The sequence below is a fragment of the Zeugodacus cucurbitae genome, chromosome 6, assembly GCF_028554725.1.
Source record: "Zeugodacus cucurbitae isolate PBARC_wt_2022May chromosome 6, idZeuCucr1.2, whole genome shotgun sequence".
In the NCBI taxonomy this organism is placed as follows: domain Eukaryota; kingdom Metazoa; phylum Arthropoda; class Insecta; order Diptera; family Tephritidae; genus Zeugodacus; species Zeugodacus cucurbitae.
The window spans coordinates 9,397,281-9,418,696 of NC_071671.1; the positions used below are offsets into that span (position 1 = coordinate 9,397,281).

Consider the following 21,416-nt stretch of genomic DNA (forward strand, 5'->3'; position numbering starts at 1 on the left):
TCAAACATATCAACTCAGAATTAACGTTATATTTCGGATATTTTATCTGAGAGATATTGTGACAAAACTTTATTTGAACAAGTAAGGAAAGGCTAAGCGTGAACCGATTTCGTCCATTATCCACACGTGTCATCAGGGTGTCAAAAAAATATTATATGCAGAATTTCATTGAAATCTGTCGAGTAGTTCCTGAGATATGGTTTTTGACCCATAAGTGGGCGATGCCACGCCCATTTTCCATTTTGTAAAAAATCTGAGTGCAGCTTCTTTCTGGTAATTATTCTGTAAAATTTATTATTTCTGACGTGTTTCGTTAGTGAGTTAAAGCACTTTTAGTAATTTTCCACCTAACCTTTGTATGGGAGGTGCGCGTGGTTATTATCCGATTTCTTTCATTTTTGGACTGTATAAGGTAGTACCTAAAAGAAACGATTCCATAAAGTTTGGTTGATATTGCTCAAATAGTTTACGACATATGTACAACAAACTTAGTAGGGGGCGGGGCCACGCCTAATTCTCCAAAAAAATTACATCCAAGTGCCAAGTTTCGTTAAGAGATCCTATTTTTTACTCAAATTACAGCTTGCACAGACAGACGGACAGACAGACATTCGGATTTGAACTCCACTCTTCACCCTGATCACTTTGGTATATATAACCCTATATCTAACTCGTTTAGTTTTGGGTGTTACAAACAACCGTTATGTGAACAAACTTAGCAACTTTGTTACAAGAGTATAAAAATATTGATAACAAATTCCATATTCGTTATTCGACGAAATGGTAAGGGGTTTTCAATAAGAGCTATATGGAACACGATTTCTTTTGCAACGCAGAACCTAATTTTCGACGGTTTTCAAGCATAATTCGGCCGAATCTGCTGCAATTTCACGTTCGATATTCGTATGAAGTTCATCAATCGTCGCTGGCTTGTTGGCATAGACCACAGACTGGACGTTGCGCCACAGCAAATAGTCTAATGGCGTCAAATCGCACGAACGAGGCGACCAATTGACTGGACCATTTCGTGAGATAACACTTCCACCAAACTTGGTTTTCAATAATTCGATTGTGACATTCGCTGTGTGACTTGTGACTTCGCCACAACGACGTCACAGAGGTGTCCTGCCCTGAATTATAACATGTGAGAGACTGATTTGCGTCTTCCTCAATTGATGCGCTAGCGGCAGCAATATTCTCAACACTGCGGGCACTTCTTTGTCTCACTGACACGGTCACATTTTGTACTGCGCTTGTGGATCAGAATTTTTTTCAATAATCATGGGGTCCTTTTTTGAAAACTCGAATGTACTCCAGGTTTTCGCATTATGAGTACTTTGGAGAACTTAGCGTCGCTGCATCTAAAACTCCCTCGAGATTCGAGTTTTAGGTGTATTACTGCACACGCTGTCGAAATTGAACTCCGAAAATTTAATTCTGATATAAATAATTAATTAGTAACCTATTTTTGATATAAGTATACTCGCGGCTGCAGTCATTTTGTTGACGACTAGTGTTCGCAAGCGCATACATTTTACTCTCCTCGAGCTTTCATCTCGTGCTCAAGTTTTGTTGAATTCATGCTTACTAATACATACACATGTACACACGATGTGGTCTGTGGTGTCTCAAATGTGGTGAAAAGCTCCTTTTGTTTATATCAATGAATTCAAAGCTCAGCTTATGTACATATATATGTATATGTACATTTAAGCACATACAAAATTGTTTCGTTTGAACACCTGTTGCCTTCGTCTCAACTAATAAATTCTTCGATTCACATCACTTCACAATATGTGGGCGATTGGTGACTACATTCTCAAAACCATGACCGCCAACTACCAAAATTTTGCTTCCAATAACTCTAGGCCATTATTTGGAAGGTACAATTTCGATTTAGAATTTTGAGTACGGAATTCAGTTTACACTAAACAACTAAGTATTACTTATTAGAGTATTAATTCGGATTGGATAGATGTGGTCGAACTTTTGGGCATGAGGCACTTATCCACCAGTTATCATCAAAGTTTCACACATTTCAGTTTTTTTATAAGAAGATTGGTCTGACCGCTGAGCGGTTTCACAGTTCACCATCATTAAAAATTTCAAATTAAATACCGAGTTTCTTCCCCAACTAATACTGTTAGGTCGAGAACTCTATATTATTCTGCGGCCATCTATCAGAGCTTTATAAAGCTATGTAGATCTATTCAAGAGAAACCTTAAATTATTATTAAAAAATAATTCGGCTATGCAATGATTTCGTTAAATAATTTCTCTTTGGAAAGTTTAAGTGTATCATATTCTATTCTAATTCAAATACTTCTAATAAGTTCGTTCTTAATATACTTGAGATCAACATCAGTCATCATCACCAATAGGTGGTATCAACCGGATGTTTGTCATGTTATTCGTCCCCGTCGCTACTGTTGGACTGACTACTGGAATCAAAATCAATTTTCTCAGATAGAAATACTGAGATTTTTATATTGTAAGATGTAGAAGGTTTGATGAATGACTACTAAGTAGCTAATTTCTTCTTTTGACTTGCTGTTATAAGGAGAGGTAAAAAAATTATAGCAAGTCACGGCTCTCTAAGTCCGTCTCTTGGAATATGAGTAAAAGGTTAAAATCCATGTTGTATTCAATATATCGATTAAGGGGTTAGGGGTAGTCAGAGGCACGAAAAAATGAAAATTTGCAGTATTTTTTTTGCTATTAAACCATGTTTTTTTCAAAAGTAATAATATGGCATTATTACACAAAGTTTTGACTTGAAGTCACGAAATTAAAAAAAAAAAAATGTATAATTTTTGTTTTTTTCACACAGTGCCAAAAAAAGGTCCTTGCGGTGACAATCATAATTCCTTGGAGCTTCATCTAAAATCAATCGGATAAGAAAAATTAGTTTTATAAATAGATAATCCTGGGCCTGATTGCAGCTTTTTTATTTTTTTTTTAAATTAACAAAATGGCGGCTCTAAAAATCTAAATTTTTTTTTTCTAAATTTTTAGAAAATTATCCAGAGTTAATTGGTTTTAAAAAATCGAAATTTTTGAAAAAAAAGCTTCGATCAGTCCCAGGATTATTATGTATTCTAAAAGCTGTTTCGAATTACAGTTGCCACCAGTTCAAAAAATATAGTTTTGAGAAAAATGCATTTAAAGTTTCACACTAGCGTTTTGGAGTGCTCGAGCGCTCTTTGTTATTTGTCCAATAACTCGAAAAGTATTTATCGGATTAACTTAAAATTTTTAGAGAATATTTTTAAGATATTACACTTAACAAAAATGCAAATAATAAAAAAAAAACAAGAAAAAACGTTAACTTCGGCTGTACCGAGCTAATATACCCTTCACAGGTGCATTTCTTTTAGTAACTATGTGTTTAAGCAAATCTAAAGACGTAAGAAAAAGTAAGTAAAAAAAAAGAAAACATTTTACTAATTCTTTTTAGCCGGGTTGTTTGCTAGAAACATTAAGGTTATATAGTTAACCGATCTGAACCATTTCTTCGGAGATTATATTATTACCTTAAGTAGTAATCCATGTCAAATTTCGTGAAGATACCACGTCAAATGCGAAAATTTTCCATACAAGCTATTGATTCCGATCGTTCGGTTTGTATGGCAACTATATAATATAGTGAACCGATCTGAACAATTTTTTTGGAGATTAAATTATTTCTATAAACAATAACTCACACCAAATTTCGAGAAGATATGTAGTAAAATGCGGAAGTTTTCCATACAAGCCCTTGATTCAGATCGTTCAGTTTGTATGACAGCTATATGCTATAGTGGTCCGATATCGGCAGTTCCGACAAATGAGCAGCTTCTTGAAGAGAAAATAACATCTGCAAAATTTCAAAATGATATCTTAAAAACTGAAGGGCTAGTTCGTATATATTCAGACAGACGGACGGACGGACAGACAGACGGACATGGCTAAATCGACTCAGTTCAACATACTGATCATTTATATATATACTTTATAGGGCCACCGACGCTTCCTTCTGGGTGTTACAAACATCGTGACAAACTTAATATACCCTGTTCAGGGTATAAAACCAAAGCAAGTGATATTGAATTTTTGGTCTAGGAGCTAGTTGCCTCCTATGATAAATCCTCGAATGAAATGTTATATTTGCAAAATCAATGTTGGAACCACAGCAATTTAAAAAATTATTACAGTAAACTGTTAAAAAAAGCATCTCATCTTCCATCCGAATCAACTAAAAAGTGAAAATTGATTTTTTGACACCTAAGCCCCCTTTCCGTAGATCAGTCACATATATTGATTAAATCAATATACAAATATTTATGTTAGTGATTGATTTGTCTCACAAAGATAGTGAGTTGGTGATTTATCAAAAAATAAGAATTTTTAGTTTATTTCGATTCCTAAGTGATATTATTTTGGCCATATTCAGGTAATCTTTATTATTCTCAGAACTAACACTGAAGTGTTATTCTTAAAAGTATATATGCTTGAGATTGGTTGTGATTTTAGTTAAATTGGGTAAAGATACGTCAGTTAAATCACCTTTTGAAATATACGAGGAAAAGAAAAACACATAAATATATAAAAAGAAAAAATAACAAAAATACCATATGTGCTTTGGGTAGAGTTGTGATTTGGGACCGGGAAGCACCTAACTTTCCAACCTTGCGAGTATCTACAAATTTTAATATTTAGCCTAAATCAAGTACTTGATTATTCTAAACTTAATCGATATTGGCCAAAAACTCTTAAGGGGGTATACCAGTTTAAGATATATTTTAAGATTTTTTTTTTACAAAAACATTGAAAAAATAACGAAGTTATGTGCCGTTTTCGGAGGTGTCAAAAAAAAGTTCCCCAACTGCTGACATGATTCCGGCCAAATGAGTAGTTGGAACAAAAAATTCATAAAGGTTATTAAAGTGGAAGGTATTTCCTATGCAATGACCTAAGATTTTTTAAAAAATATCAAATATTAACAAAATGGCGAAGTTGAGAAAAAAGTATCGTTTTTTTAATGCCAATTTGACAATTTTCAACCAATCGATATATATTAAGATTTTTTTTTTACAAAAACATTGAAAAAATAACGAAGTTATGTGCCGTTTTCGGAGGTGCCAAAAAAAGTTCCCCAACTGCTGACATGATTCCGGCCAAATGAGTAGTTGGAACAAAAAATTCATAAAGGTTATTAAAGTGGAAGGTATTTCCTATGCAATGACCTAAGATTTTTTTAAAAAATATCAAATTTTAACAAAATGGCGAAGTTGAGAAAAACGTATCGTTTTTTTAATGCCAATTTGACAATTTTCAACCAATCGATCGTAGGTTAAACCAAAGATCGTAGGTCATTGTATAGCAAATATATTAAAGAATACTCAGTTTCAATTTGAATCAATCGGTCAATTTCTCGTTGAGTTATGATGTTAGCAATTTTGAGAAATGTCATTTCGAGAAAAACGCGTTTAAAGTTTTGACTATAGCGTTGTATACCTGAGAGCGGTCGCTCTTTAGAAGGCTGTCATTAAAAAACTATTCAAGATACGACCTTACCGCTTTCACATGATATTTTTTAAGAATAACTGTCGAATAAGCAAAACAAAAAAAATCTATTTTTTGTAATTATATATCCCCTTAAAGATCCAGAAGCTCCGGTTCCAAGGCTGGCTTTATACCGTAAATATCAATAAATTGTGAGACATCTTAATGAATTGAAATGGACTTTATCTTATAATTATCTCGCATGGTGTTAAAAATGGATAAAATCGATTAGCGACTTTCCCGGCATCCCTATATACATTAGTACCTAATATAATAATTTTTATATTTCCGGTTGACTTTATGCGGTAAATATCTTAATATAAATAAATAAGATATCTTAATTAGAGAGATGAAAATAAAACTTAATAAAACATATTTTGCAATCAAAACACTCACAAATTACTTGAAATAACTTAATTAATTGCTAAGAAACAAAGCATAAATCAATAATATGGTTAGATTTTCAAAGCATGTTCTGTACACGTACACTTGTATACAAACAAACATATCTCTGTTATATGCATATATGTACATAGAAGCCAAACTAGTCCACCTGCGCATTACTTCATTGAGTTATTGCGATTTCCGAAGTTGAAAAACAATCACACACACACATGCGCACAGAACACTCAGAATCGCATTAGTTAAATATATGAATCGTTTATATTATTTACATACATAGCTACACAAACATACATCATACATAACTGAGCATACCACAAAAGCGGTGTGGATTTGTGTAATAAAACGAGTTCACCTTTGGTTGGCTAAGAAAGAATTGACTTCGTACAAAGGCAGTTAGTTATAATAGATAAACAAGCTTTAACGTCAGAAATTCGTTAATGCATAAATTCGTGGTGTATACGGTGAAGAGCAAAAAATTTGAAGAATGTTTGGGCGAGCAGGTTTTCACACAACTCACCACACAATGTACATTTCACCTTTTCCCCCAAACAACACCACCAGCAATTGGTGTTGGTAACACGTGAACCAACGCCAAACGATTGCTCCACACTATCAACAGTACAACGGATTTCGTAACTATTTGAGGACTGGTCTGAAACGGATGCGTATTGGTACAGTCATATTAGTATATTGTAAGCAGCGGGGTGTTTTAGGTCTATATAGTATATTGGTGCTCGGATAATCCCCGAACCGTTTTCAGTCATTTTTTGCCAACCACCTACACCTTATCCAATATTATACACTCACTTAATTTTGCTATCACATATTAACCGATATATATGGTATAAACTCCACCGTAAGTTTGAAAATCGTATATTACCTATATGGAGCTACAGAAACTATTGACCTGATTTTGCCCAATTTTGACACAGAGGCACATTAGTAGAAAAAAACAGATAATTTTTGAATTACTTTAGAATATCTGAGAGATTTAAGTATATTTTATGTAAAAAATAGGATAAAAGCACCGAGGTCCTCATGTTCGGTATCTGGCTTTACAGCCTTGAAAAATTATAATCCTATTTCGGTAATTTTAAGATGGCTAATTTCACACTAGAAACGCAATATTTGTGCACATTTTTATTCCGATATCTTCACTGGTGCTTAATTTCTAGATTGCTAAGTGAACGAATCAGATGGGCTTCAAAATTGTGGTTAAGGAAAGTAGGCGTGGCTGTGCACCGATTTCTCTCATTTTATAACTATGCTATTGGGATACCAAGAAAATGTTACGAACCGAATTTTGTTGAAATTCGTCGTATAGTTTGTGAGAAATGGTTTTTTGACCATAAGTAGGCGGAGCCACACCCATTTCAAAATTTATTTCATACCAATATGAGTGCAGCCCTTCTGTACCATATTTTTGTGTTTTGTCTTACTGCATTAAAGCATTTTGTATGGGAGGTAGGCGTGGTTATAATCCGATTTCCTCCATATATGGACTGTATAAGGAAGTGCCTATAGAAAGGACTCTTCCGAGTTTGGTGGATATAGCTTTAGCAGTTTACAAGAAATGTGCAAAAACCTTACTAGGGGTGGTGAGACGCCCACATTTCCAAAAAAGGTTATAACTGAATTTCGTAGCTTTTTTTAGGTTTTTAAGGGGTTTATGTCAGTTTAGTCCTTGTGTATAAAAAAAATTGTATATTCATATTATAATTAAATGGAGACTCTTGCTATCTAAAATAAAATAAAAACCGCGATTTTATTCTACTTAAAACTTTGTAGTCTGTTTTCGGTTATACATCAATTTTTCTCAAAATAGCAGGCATGTATATAGGTCACAGGAAGGCACAGGAAGTTCTCATGTGAACAGTTTTGAGTTCTGTACTTTGTGATAAGAGATACCTTTATGATTCGGCAAACCGCTTGGAATCTGTTACAAACTTCTTAAGTTGGCTAATATTAATTCTAGCAAATTCGATAGCTTCGCTGAAGGTGAGCGTACCAAGATATTTCAACCTCTCAGAAAATGTTCAGTAAGCCCAGCTATGATCGCGTTGAAATAGACCTTGCTGAGAAAAAACAGTTCGAAGGACCTTTTTCACTCCACAAATACGTATAAAAAATGTTAAATTTTGTAAAAAAATTAGGAGACGACGTGAAGTAACCATCCCGATTTGAAATATTAATTCCAGAAAAATGCCTTTAAAGTTTTAAGTGTTTAAGCTGACTGATCCTAATGCTTTGATACTGCAGAGGATTAGACAGGGTATTTTTTATTGTTCTACTACTTGAATTACGAGGGCTGCTATATATATTTCTGGTCTAATAATGAAAATAGGAATATTTATCAACGAAAATGGTTTTATTGTTTTTCAAAATATTCTCCATCAAGATTTATACACTTTTGCATGCGCTCAAACCAATTTTCGAAGCACTTTTTTGAGCCTTTTTTTTGAGCGATTGTCAAATTGTGCGGGATCCAACCAGAACAAACCTTTTTTACGGCCAGGTGTTCATGCAATATCGAATGTATGCTGGTGGGAGAAATGCATAGCCATGCCTCTATCTGAAGGTCTGTTACATGACGGTCTTGCATTATCAGTTCACGTACCGCAAAGATGTTTTCTGGCACAACGGCTGTTTTTGGACGACTTTCACGGAATTCGTCTTTGAGCGAGCGGCGGCCACGATTGAATTCGTTGTACCAGTTTTTCACAGTGCTATAGGATGGTGCTTCATAGCCATACAAAGATTTTAGTTCATCGATGCACTCTTGTCGCGATAATCCACATCGAAAATTGTGAAAAATGATCGCACGAAAATGTTCACGAGTTAATTCCATTTTTTGGCCGAGATGAATTTTTTAATTCCCTGTAAATAAAACAATTCACGATTAAATGACAAAACGTTCTGAGTGATGTTATGCTAAAAAATGTCAAACTTTCCAATGGAAATGTCAGATTGCACCTGGCAACACTTAGTGTTGCCTAGGCTAGAAATATATATAGCAGCCCTCGTACGAGTTTCGCAGTTTTTTGGACATATTTTAAGATTTTTTTAACAAAATTATTGAAAAATAAAGTAGTTATGTGCTATCTTGGGAGGTGCCAAAAAGTTTCCCAACTGCTGACATGATTCCGGCCGAATGAATAGCTGAAAAAAAAGTTCAAAAAGGTTATTAAAGTTGAAGATGTTTTCTATATGACCTACGATTTTTGAAAAAGATCAAAAATTAACAAAATGGCGTAATTCTGAAAAAAAATCGTGTTTTTAGATTAAAAAAATTGTAGTTTTTAATTACAAATTTACATTTATCAACCAATCAAAAAGATCGTAGATAGTAAATATATCCAAAAATACTCAGTTTAAATTGGAAGTCGATCAGTCAATTTCTCGTTGATTTATGATGTAAGCCATTTTGAGATATGCCGTTTCGAGAAAATTTGCTTTTATAGTTTCGACTATAGCGGGTTATACCTGCTTGCGGTGGCTCTTTAGAACGCTGTCATTCAAAAACTTTTCAAGATACTACGGCTACCGCTTTTACAGGATATTTTTGAAAGTATGTATAAACTATCGAATAAGCAAAAAATACAAAAATCGATTTTTTGAAAATGTCACACTGATATAGCCCCTTAAAAGAGATTCTTAAAAGTGTACCAGTACGTCATTCCTATGGGTGACATCAGCGCTAGTCTATGCGCAAGCACAATTTACTGCAGGGTTTAGCTAAATACATATCTATCTTATATACATATACAGTACATACCAACTGACCGCTTCATTAACGAGGCTCGAAGCGAAATTCATTCTCAAATCGAATGTAGGAGAATCGATGAATGCAAAGGCCGGCTTTTGGGTGTTGTTATTATAAGTAGGTAGAGTGTGTGTGTGTGTCTGTGTTGGAAAAATTTTGCACTGCTATGAGGCATTGCTACAGCAGGTTGTGTGTGCGCGGCCGTCGTGGTGAGTATTAGTTAAGCTCGGCGGCAGCGAGAGGCTAAGCAAATTCAAATTGTTTGCATGGTGAGTTTTGCGGCGATTTGATATTGCTGGCGACAGTCTCAGCTCAGACGTGATATAGTATGCTCGCTCGATCTTGCCCGTTGCGGTTGAATTGTGGGTTGCGTGTGGTGTTGCCAAACCAACTCTAGCTAAGCTGCAGCAAATAACTAAATAGTAACAACAATTCATGCAATTAAAACTTAAAATACATTACAACAACAAAACGAACAAACGAACGTTATAAAATATAAAAAAAATAATATTATCTGATATAATAACGGTGTTTTAAAAAAAAATTGACGAGTTTTCGAAAAATAAAATAAAATAAAAAAATAAAAACAAAATCAACAACAGTGTTGTGTGCAGCTATTCGTGCATTATCGCTTTTAACGTAACAAGTGAACAAATATTGCACAACGCCAGGCGGCCAATTGCAGTTATCGTCGATCACAAGCGCAATTAAATAGCTCATCTCGTGGATTGCGAAGTGTAAGATGATTGCAAATGTGTACAAAATAATGAAGTAAGAAATATATAAAAAATCGAAAAGTGTGAAATAAATGTAAACAAATCATTCGAAAGTCTTTTTCAGAAAAAAAGATAAAATAATAATTGCATTTGCGAAATAAAATTGCGAAAAAAAGTTATAAAATTAAATTAAATAAAAATTGAAATATTTATAATTAAACGAAACGAAATTAAAAATAAAAATAAATAAATAAAAAAAATAATAAAAAATAAAAAAAAAGTTAATTAAAAAAATTGTGTTTTTATTGCATAATTATTGTAAAAACTGATGTTGAATATTTTCAATTAAAAAAAAAACAAAAGTGCTTCAAATAATATTTTTGTTCTATGGATTAACGACAGCGCTAGTTTTATAATAATCAATAAATATCTTTAGTTTATATTTGAAATATTCTGAAGCGCAATTGTGTGTTGTTGTAAACAAATAAGCGCAGATATACTGGTCTCCGTGCAATTTCTGTGCAAAGTGAAACATTTTTTTTGACAACAACAACAACAATATTATAATAACATACATACACAAGTGCTAGTGTCAGTTTGTTGACTTGTATGCAGGTGTTTGCGTGTGTGTGTTTACCGAACTAATTACTAAAAGGTGAGTAGAAATGATGAGTATATATGTACATATGTATATGCAAATTGGAAAAACTTCATGTTCCGTAATTGTTTTCATAAAAGTTATTGTGTGAATCACCAGTTTTTAAGAAAATTTTGTATTTAATGATTTTGCGTTTTGTTTATTGACTTATAAGCTTAAGCTTTGTATTTTCGAGGTTATATTAGGTATTATAGTTCAAAAAGTATCTATGTTAGTTAAAAAACTTTTTGCATTAATTAAAATTTTCAGTATTTTTTTTTGCTATTAAATCATGTTATTTTACTAAAATTAATAATATGGCAATATTACACAATGTTTTGACTTGAAGTCACGAAATTTTGAAAAAAAAATATATATTATAATTTCCAAAGTTACAGCTGTTTGTGTTGACCTAGTTCGAAAAAAAGTGCAAAAGGTCGATGACAATCATAAGTCCTTGGTGATTAATCTAAAATCAATCGGATAAGAAAAATTATTTTTATAAATAGATAATCCTGGGCCTGATCCACGCTTTTTTTTTTAATTAACAAAATGGCGACCTCAGGAAATTTTTTTCTGTATTGGTCTTAGAAAATCGAAATTGAAAAACAAAAAAGCTTCTATCAGTCCCAGGATTATTATATATTCTAAAGCAGTATAAATTTCATTAAAATCTACTGTGCGGTTTTCGAGTTACAGTTCAAAAAACATAGTTTTGAGAAATCCTATTTAAAGTTTCTAACTAGCGCTTTGGAGTGCCCAAGCGCTCTTTGTTGTTTGTCGAATAACTCGAAAAGTAATCATCGGATCATCTTCAAAATTTCAAAGAATATTTATAAGATATTACGCTTTACGAAAATGCGAAAAACAAAAAATTGAAGTTTTGAAAATCTTGACTACTCCTAACCCCTTAAAATAGTTAGCTGCTCAATTCTAAGTAACACTTCTTCTTTTGTGTGGTTGCGCTTAACCCTTTCAATACTGGCAGGACGCATGTGTCCCACATATTGTTTTCATTAAACTACTTTTAACTTTTATAATTCATAACAAAATATAAAAAATACAAAAAAAAAATTCCAAATATTTTTAGTTTGTTTCCTTAAATTTATGCTAATAATGAAACGCATATGTTCCAATACCAGTTACTGATGAGATATTCTTGTCCCATGACTCTTCTTATGTCCTGGTTATCCTTTTCCCAAACCCACCCTATGGTACACTACTTGGGCCATAATGACCCAATCTACATGGAAAAAAAGATTTTTGCTTAAAAAAAAGTCCATAGGGAAAGGGTTAAATTATTAACTTTAAAAATTAATAAAAAATTATGTTTCCGGGAATGCAATGTGTTTATCGAATAGGGATTAGACAACAGTTACTTAAATATTTAGGAACATTTTATTTTAGAAGTTTCTTCGAGTTTACTACAACCTGTTGTCAAATCTAAAATTATTCAAAATGACTTCTGTAATATTGAACTCGGTACAGCAGTTGTAAAGTGTTTTAAGTCATTTTCAATTTCGTTCAAATTTGTTCATCGTTCTAATTTTTACATATAATTTGATTAAAGCGCCATTTGGCGAGTTTTTAAGATTTTAGTCTAGCACTACTTTGAATCTAGACTAGACTAGCATCGATTATTAAAATTTCATTGGAATGGAAAGATTTTGCCATTATTCTATATTTTCGAATACTTTCATATGTTCGAAAATAATATCACTGCTCGTGTCATTGAAAAATTCTTCTAATTTACATAAGTACTTCCTACAACTAATATTTTAGTGTTAGAACCCCCTAATCCTTAAAACCCTTAAATTAACCAAGCTGAATATTTACGATTTCTCCATCTATATTAGTTATGTTTCTTCAAATATTATTTTATCCCAATTTCTTTACGTATATAGTTATTTAATTTATTGGACTTCAAATCCTACTTTTCTCTTTTTCAAAAACTTCGTTATATAAGTTTTTAATATTACACAAATGTCCAAGATCGATATAAAACGATTTAATCGATTTAATCGACCAGTGCTTGACCCTAGAGACATTCCCGCAAATGTCAAGAATTCGGCTCAAATAGTGATATTTTTAGTTAAGAATAAGTTTGGGATGCAAACAGATCTCTACAAATACTTTGTTGGGTTAATGTTGACTTAAAGCGGTTCCTACGCCAAATATATATATATATATATATATATATATATATATAATGTTGACACAAATGTCCAAGATCGATATAAAACGATTTAATCGATTTAATCGACCAGTGCTTGATCCTAGAGACATTTATTGGAAAACGGCGGAAGCAAAGTTGTAGACCTAATAGCCTAAGAACGTAAAGCACTTCTAACATACGAGTAGTATTTATAACAATTCCACTCGATGCTCCTAGCAATAGTTCCACATATTTTTGATCCACATTTCAACCCGTTCAAATGTTTTTGTATATTTGCTGGCTTCAGTGAACACTAAGTTAGGTTGTTAATACATAAAAAAATACCAAAATTAATTAATTTGCAATCGGGGGAGGAAATGAATCATGCAGCTTGTGGAACTCGTTAGCAACTAGTGCATTTAACAGTGCCAGTTATGGCGTAATTTTAGATTGTGGCTGAAAAAAAAACCAAGAAACAATTAAAAACAAGAAAAAACGTTAACTTCGGCTGTACCGAAACTAATATACCCTTCACAGGTGCATTTCTTTTACTAACTATGTGTTTAGGCAAATCTAAAGATGTAAGAAAAAGTAAGTAAAAAAAAGAAAACATTTTACCAATTATTTTTAGCCGTGTTGTTTGCTAGAAACATTAAAGTTATATACTTAACCGATTTGAAATATTTATTCGGAGATTATATTATTACCTTAACAGTAATCCATGTCAAATTTCGTGAAGATACCACGTCAAATGCGAAAATTTTCCATACAAGCCCTTGATTCCGATCGTTCGGTTTGTATGACAGCTATATGCTATAGTGAACCGATCTGAACAATTTTTTCGGAGATTAAATTATTTCTATGAGCAATAACTCACACCAAATTTCGTAAAGATATGTAGTAAAATGCGGAAGTTTTCCATACAAGCCATTGATTCCGATCGTTCAGTTTGTATGACAGCTATATGCTATAGTGGTCCGATATCGGCAGTTTCGACAAATGAGCAGCTTCTTGAAGAGAAAATAACATCTGCAAAATTTCAAACCGATATCTTAAAAACTGAAGGACTAGTTCGTATATATACAGACAGACGGACAGGACTAAATCGACTCAGTTCAACATACTGATCATTTATATATATATGCTTTATAGGGTCTCCGACGCTTCTTTCTGGGTGTTACAAACTTTGTGACAAACTGTTCATGGTATAATAATATTTCAATTTATTCAATATTGTACATCAAAAGGACATTCAAAAGGCTTTTATTGGAATAAAAAAATATTTTCTTACTGAGGACTATTTTTCAATTATACAAATTTAAGTGATTTGTCTAGTCGGTTGATGAATATATGAAACCAAGTATCTTCTAATTTATTTATAACTACATACATACATCTAACTTGTTGTATATGTACATGGTTATACCTACACATGAGCGCACGAACAAAAGCATTCCCCAGGTCATATCACCAAATTCATTCTACGCGATATGCATATGCTTAATTTATGCGTAGCACGTTTTGTTTACGCTGTGTATCAATTGAAATGCTAATTAATAGCAAATTAACGCAACTCCATAATATTTATAACAAAGCAAATGAATGGCGTTGCGCTGGTGAAGGGCAGGCTGTGTTGGCAGCACATAGTTACAAAAGTTTAAATGTGTTTGTTTATAAATCTTTATGGGCAACACTTTTTGAGTTCAATGCTCAAAATGCGTTTGATTTCCATAAGAAAAGCACAAGCACTAGATTTTGTTAAATTCGAAAGAATTCCGAAAGTCTTTGAAAACAATAATTTATGTCATTTGATATTCAATCGAACGCTTTCTCACACATTGAGCGCCAAATACTGTGGCAAATATTTGTGACAATTTTTGCAGTTAAACACAACGTAAAGCTTTAGCAAAATAGAGTGCTATGATTTACTGATTTAATTCTGTTTTAGACATTCAAATGCCAAATATAATAATATCAACTAGCAAACAAAAGACTTAAGCAACGAACCTGGCTTGACCATCTGCTACATTCACCTACTTTTCACACACACATATGTACACATATATATATTTTTTTTTTCTATATTATATACATATAGTTGCCTAGATATATATATATATATATATATATATATATAATTCACTCTCAAGTCGCGCTTCTTCAAACCAAAAACAAGCTCAAAATTATGCATATAGAAAGCTAGCACAAAGTCTTAAATTAAGTGTTTGTGTGTGTTGCATTATATTAACAAGTTTTTGCCAAATTTTGTAGCGTTTATTCTTTTGTTAGCCCACTCAGCGCTCCAAATTGCCAACCTCTTGTCGAAATGGTCTACTGTTTCCCGCCATTGATTATTTGTGTTGCTTTTTTGGGGCTTCTTGTTGTTGTTCTTGTACATACTTATTGTCTTAACAACTCACTAGCCGCTGACGCTTCGTGCGCTTGCCTTATTTAGCGTTTTCCATATAATTTTTTTTTTGGCTTTTTGTGCGACCAGCTTTGTTTGACTGGCTGAGTGGTGGGTCTAAGGCAGCACTTCAGCTTCGATTTGTTCAACTTTTGTGGATATTGAATGAAAATGTTTTTTGTTTTTTTTTTTATTTTTTATTTTTTTTGTGTGCCACTAATTAAATTGTAGCGTTGAGCATTTCAATTTTTCTCTTTTGCCTTTTATCAAATTAATTTTTAGGCTTTCTTGAGTCTTGAGTTACTTTAAGAGTTTATTGATTTACAGTATGCCTTGAATTTTTTATTCGTACAACGCATAACAGTAATCGTGTAATCGCTTAATAAAGCTCAAAGAACAGAAATATCTATGTGTTTTTTGGTTGTTATAGTTTTTTTTTTGACCGGCTGCCTGCGTTGCATTTCATAATTGAGCGTGATTTGTAAGAGATTTCTATTTAAACGTCGATTTAACGCGTTTCGTTTTCAATTTGACTCTTTGCGGGAGAATAGTGGGCAAAAAGTAATTAACAAAACAAAAGCTTTTAACACAAATCATACTTGGGATCATCCATACTTTCACTGTGCACTTGAGGAAATCGTGTGTTTTTTTTGTGCGTTTTCAAATCCGGTGACCAACGGAAATTGAAGATTAATAAAATGAAGTGATTGGATGAAGATTGGATGGGATGAAATCTTCACTTTTTTGTGTGGTGTAAAAAGTGAAAGCAATATTTGAAGAAGAGATTGACTTAGTTGAAAAAAGAATAAAAGAGTATTATTAAAATTTTTTTATGCTTATTAGAAATAGTCATTTAGAAATCCGTTGCATTTCGTTTGTCAATCAGTACAATTACATTACAATTCTGATTACAGTAGATTAAAATTTTGATTATATTTTGATTATCAAGAATAACAATTACATTCCATTTATGATTACTGTATATTTATTCATTTTTTGTAAAGAATTTGCAATCCTGATTACATTTTGATTACTAGGTAATGTGATTACTGTAGATTAAAATTCTGATTATATTTTGATTATCAAGAAGTACAATTACATTCCATTTCTGATTACTGTATATTTAATAATTTGTAAAGAATTTGAAATCCTGATTACATTTTGATTACTAGCCTGAGTAATTGTGAAGACGTGCTAAAGTTTCCATTACTCGTTAAATGAAAGAATATTAATAATCTTCTAATAAAGGAGTATCTACAACTAAGGAAGCTAGTGCTATTAGCAGTTTTGTATAAAAGTAATATCGAAAGAGTCCTATAACTATAGCATTTATGGATGTGCACCTGTAATTACTAGTATTAGTTTAATCTTGTTGAAATCATATATCAAATGCTAAGAGAAAATTTTGTACTCTCCTTGAATCCACAACCCATAAATTATTACACAAACAATCATTCAACGGTCTCAGTTACTGTTACTGTACTCTTGAGAGAGATAACAAAATGTTATGATAATTATGTATATTTTGTTTTTGTTGTTGTGCATACAAATGTGTACCGTTTTGTTAAAGTTATCATGATTTCGAAGCAAAAAATATCACACGGGTTTCATTTTGGGGAAACTTAATATCATAGCTTGCTCACATCACATTAGACCGTCTGCGCGTCCTCAATTCGGCTACTGTTGGCCATTGGCCGTTGGCTCTTGGCTGACAGCTGCTAAGGCTCGATTAATTAATTAAAATCAGTTTGGGTTCGGTGTTTCGGGTTTGGGTAATAATTAAGGTTGATATATCATACTCACAAATCTACACACAAATTCATAAATCTGTGTTCTTTCTGAAGTATTGATGGAGTTGTTTCTAAATTTAAACACTTCTTCATTAAATATAAGGGGTGTGAAGCAAAATATTAATGTTTTTAGATTCAACTATTAGATGATTTAATAGTGGTGTGAAAGCTGACACGATCTCTGCAGTCTGGTGTAGAAATATCCACATGATAAATATAGTTTGCCCAGGCATTCGAAAGAACTTTAAATGACCGATGAACCAAGTGAAAATATTACAGGAGGGTTGTTGGCACAAATATTTAGATTTTGGATTTGTTGAAACAAAAAGACGCTGATTAGTTTGTAATTTTCTTATAGTGACTCATTAGGAGTCTTCTTTTCCCTTTCACTCTTAAAATTCTTTGCTTAGTAACTGGACCGAATTCAAAAACTTGTCTTGTCTTGACTTGTAATCGTGCTCCTTCGATACCGAAAAAATCCGAAAATTTTAAAATTTAAGGACTATTTTTTGGCTAATACAATCAAAAGAAGTACACTTTGAATGAAGAAAGTGAAAGACGAAGAGGGAGAAATCTCATAATGTGATTTATAAAAGCTATTCGACCTTTTCGCACAGGAGTTAATTGATCAATTAGGGAGTGTTTGCTCGATTAAAGAGTTGATTTAGATCGATTTACCAGACAAAATAAAAATCTTATTTTACTAAATGAATTTTTAATCGAATACAAATCGAGTTGAAATTGGAATGCAGCTCAGCGGGTTATTGTTGTCTACGCTGTAAATTTGGCTGTGTTTATTGATAAATAGCAATCTGCTGATGAAACTTACCAACTACTTATGAACAGCGGATCGTTCATCGAGTAGCTGGTTGTGCGAAAGACAAAAACTGTTTTCTCAATCATTAACTTAATATAATAATTTAATGTAGCTGTGCGAAAAGGCCTCTACAGATGTTATAGATCAACTACATATTAACTCAGCGAGTATTTTAGGTTGTGATATCACAATGCTAGATGTAACACTGTTAAGATCAAATCTCAGAATGAGTAATTTGGTATTTATCTGGTTCGTTTCAGTCGATTTAGAAGTTCAATTGACTCACGAGCGACATTAAACCGTAAATTCAGCGACTTACTAGATTTTGAGAATAAGTGTTTCCAGCAGAACTTCACAAGCAAACCGATATATTTAAATATTTTCTAAACAAATACACTCAACTCGTATATTAAGCACAGAATTTTTGAAAAATGAGTGCTTTGCTTTGTCATTGTTCATTTTCAGCGTACAATCATTAGCGTCTACTAATTTAAGTTTGAAAGTTTAAACAAGAAGCGAACATAACTCATCGCTCTAAGTCAGAGGCGCGGTGGCCTTCAAAGCTCTTGTTAATTATTTTTGCAAATATGTGACAATATTTATTTACGCACACACAAATAGAAATACTACAGACACGAGTTGGAAGTTAAGCTTCAAAATTTGAACCTTTTTTTCTGTGTTTTTGAATTTAAAAATAAAGGTATGCTTTTTGCCTTTAATTTAGTTCCAGGTATTAGCATAATTTAAATAATATGGAAAATACATTTTCTAGATATTCTAGCGCTATCAAAAGCGATTGTCCGTTTAGTTTGTTCTTTCGCCAATTAGCAATTCAAATGTGTTGGCACGATTTCAGTGAGTGTTGCGAATTATGCGCCAAACCCCGTTCCACGTTCCATACACGTGTGTCGAATACACACACCGTTACACAGAAATCTTGCAAAGTGTTGATTAAAATAATTTTGCTTTCTTGGCGCTTAGAGCGCTTTGGTGGATCGCTTGATTTATTGATTTATTTTGGTTAATCGGGTTTCTTAATTACATTAAAATGCGAGAATTGAATTTTGAAAGTTTCTTTGATTAGCAAATCATTGGCATATTTCACGGGATTGATTATGTAATGCATTGGAAACTCTAAATTTCATTTCAATTTAAAATTCGAAATCAAGAAAGTCAAGACGGAGTAACACCAGATAATGAAACTAAATTGATTGCTATTGTGAATTGAATATTTTAAAATTTATCTAATAATATTTAGGACTCAAGCAACGGTTGACGGACTTATAGTCACGCACAAATCAAACACCGCTATGGACCGAAATCCTCAAAAGAAAAAGGAGCTTGCTCGCTCATGTTCTGAGACGACTGGAATCCACAAGGTAGTCGAAGAAAAGTCCGACCCTCTCTAACCTGGAGAAGACATTTGGACATTGAAATATCGAAGGTACAAAAAAGTTGGAGTCTAATCAAGAGGCTAGGGCAAGATCGTATTATATTGAAGAATCTCATTGTGTGAAAATATTAAAAAATCCGTGCAGTGATTTTAGAAAGACGTCCAATATGTATTTCAGTAAAATTCGATTTAGAAGTATTTGGAATAAATATTTTATACTTACGCAAGTTATTTATTTATTGTTAATAAAATAATACACAATTCGGCGTAAAGTCCACTAGAATAATTATAATCACTATATGTACATATACATATATGTAGTACTATATGGGGGCTGAGGTAATTCCTAGACCGTTTTTACAATTTTTCACCATCCTCCTACATCATATCCAAGGTTATATGTTAACTTCATTTTGCTAAGACATCTCACATATTATCCGATAAAAACGATAAAAAGTCCGCCGTAAGTTTGAAAATCCTTATATGAGGTATGTATATGGGGGCTACATGTAGTATTGACACGATTTTGCCCAATTTTCTTACAGAGGCACACTAGTAACTAGTAAAAACTCATCTCCTTTCAATTTCTTTAGAATATCTAAGAGATTTAAGTATATTTTCGGTAAAAAATAGTTCAAAACCTCAGAAGTCCTCATGTTTGGTTCCTGAGACCTTGAATTGTTATAGGACGATTTCTGTGATTTTAAGATGGGTGATGTCATACTAGAAACGCAATAGTTGTGCAAAGTTTTTTTTCGATATCTTCACTGGTGCTTGATTTATAGATTGCTAAGTAAACGAATCAGATGGACTTCAAAATTGTGTTATTAGGAAAGTAGGCGTGGTTGTAAACCAATTTCGCCCATTATCAAACTATACTACTGGAATGCCAAGATATGTCTTTAATTCGCCAAGATATGTTTTTAATTCGCCAAATCGTGTATAGTAGCGAATCGAAGAAGCAACTGTCATAAATGAAATAGAGTGGCATAATCTTCCATATCAAATATAGCGAATATCTATCTGGTTGCTTTCATATATTGACAAGATATCAGTGCTTGAAAAGCGTCAATGGAGTAGTGGCGAATCAAAGGCAGTTTATATGAAACTTTACTCCCCGCAATTTTTGTATTACATATGTATTTATATTGATTATAGCTTTAATGTGTTAATTTTTTACAAAAAAAAACCTTATTGGGAAGTTGAAAAATAAGTTTATAAATATGTATGATTTCATGAATATGCAAGAGTCTGTTTAATGAGTTTTGCTTGCATATAAATCACTTAATTTATATATTTTATTAGGTAATTATGCAGTTTATGGACAACTCTTATCAATTGTTTATAATTAATCGAGGATTTTTATTCGCATTTAAATAGCTTGCGACAGCTTTTATGATTTTCGACTAGACAAAATTATCGAAAAAATCGTCGAAAATTATAAAAATTGTCGCAAGCTATTTAAATGCGAATAAATATGAATTTAAATCAAATAGAGTATTTTAAAGTGTAAGCGGATATGAATAAGTTTAATGTGTAGATCTCTCTTAATATAATAATATATAAAGAAATTTGATCAAATTTCAATTATCATGAATCCAACTCATGGCAGTCCCCATGTTTTCTCCTATACTGAAACAATATCGGAGTTAATCTACATTAACAAATAGATGGTGATAGACTATAACTAAATGATTTTCCGTTTTACAAGATTGGAGAAATAACCTTAACGATCTATAGGGCTTTGAGCATCCCATTTGAGAATATATATAGTACGTATACGATATAA

General features: G+C 32.5%; 1 protein-coding gene across 1 annotated transcript in view; it reads left to right on the forward strand.

The window, feature by feature from the left end:
- The first annotated feature begins 10,001 nt into the window (after positions 1-10,001).
- The window catches only part of LOC105210999 (uncharacterized), a 158,675-nt gene continuing 147,260 nt past the window's right edge, over positions 10,002-21,416 (forward strand). The window contains exon 1 of the mRNA XM_054232739.1: positions 10,002-11,083. The gene's annotated coding sequence lies outside the window, so the exon portion shown is untranslated. The remainder of the gene's footprint in view (positions 11,084-21,416) is intronic.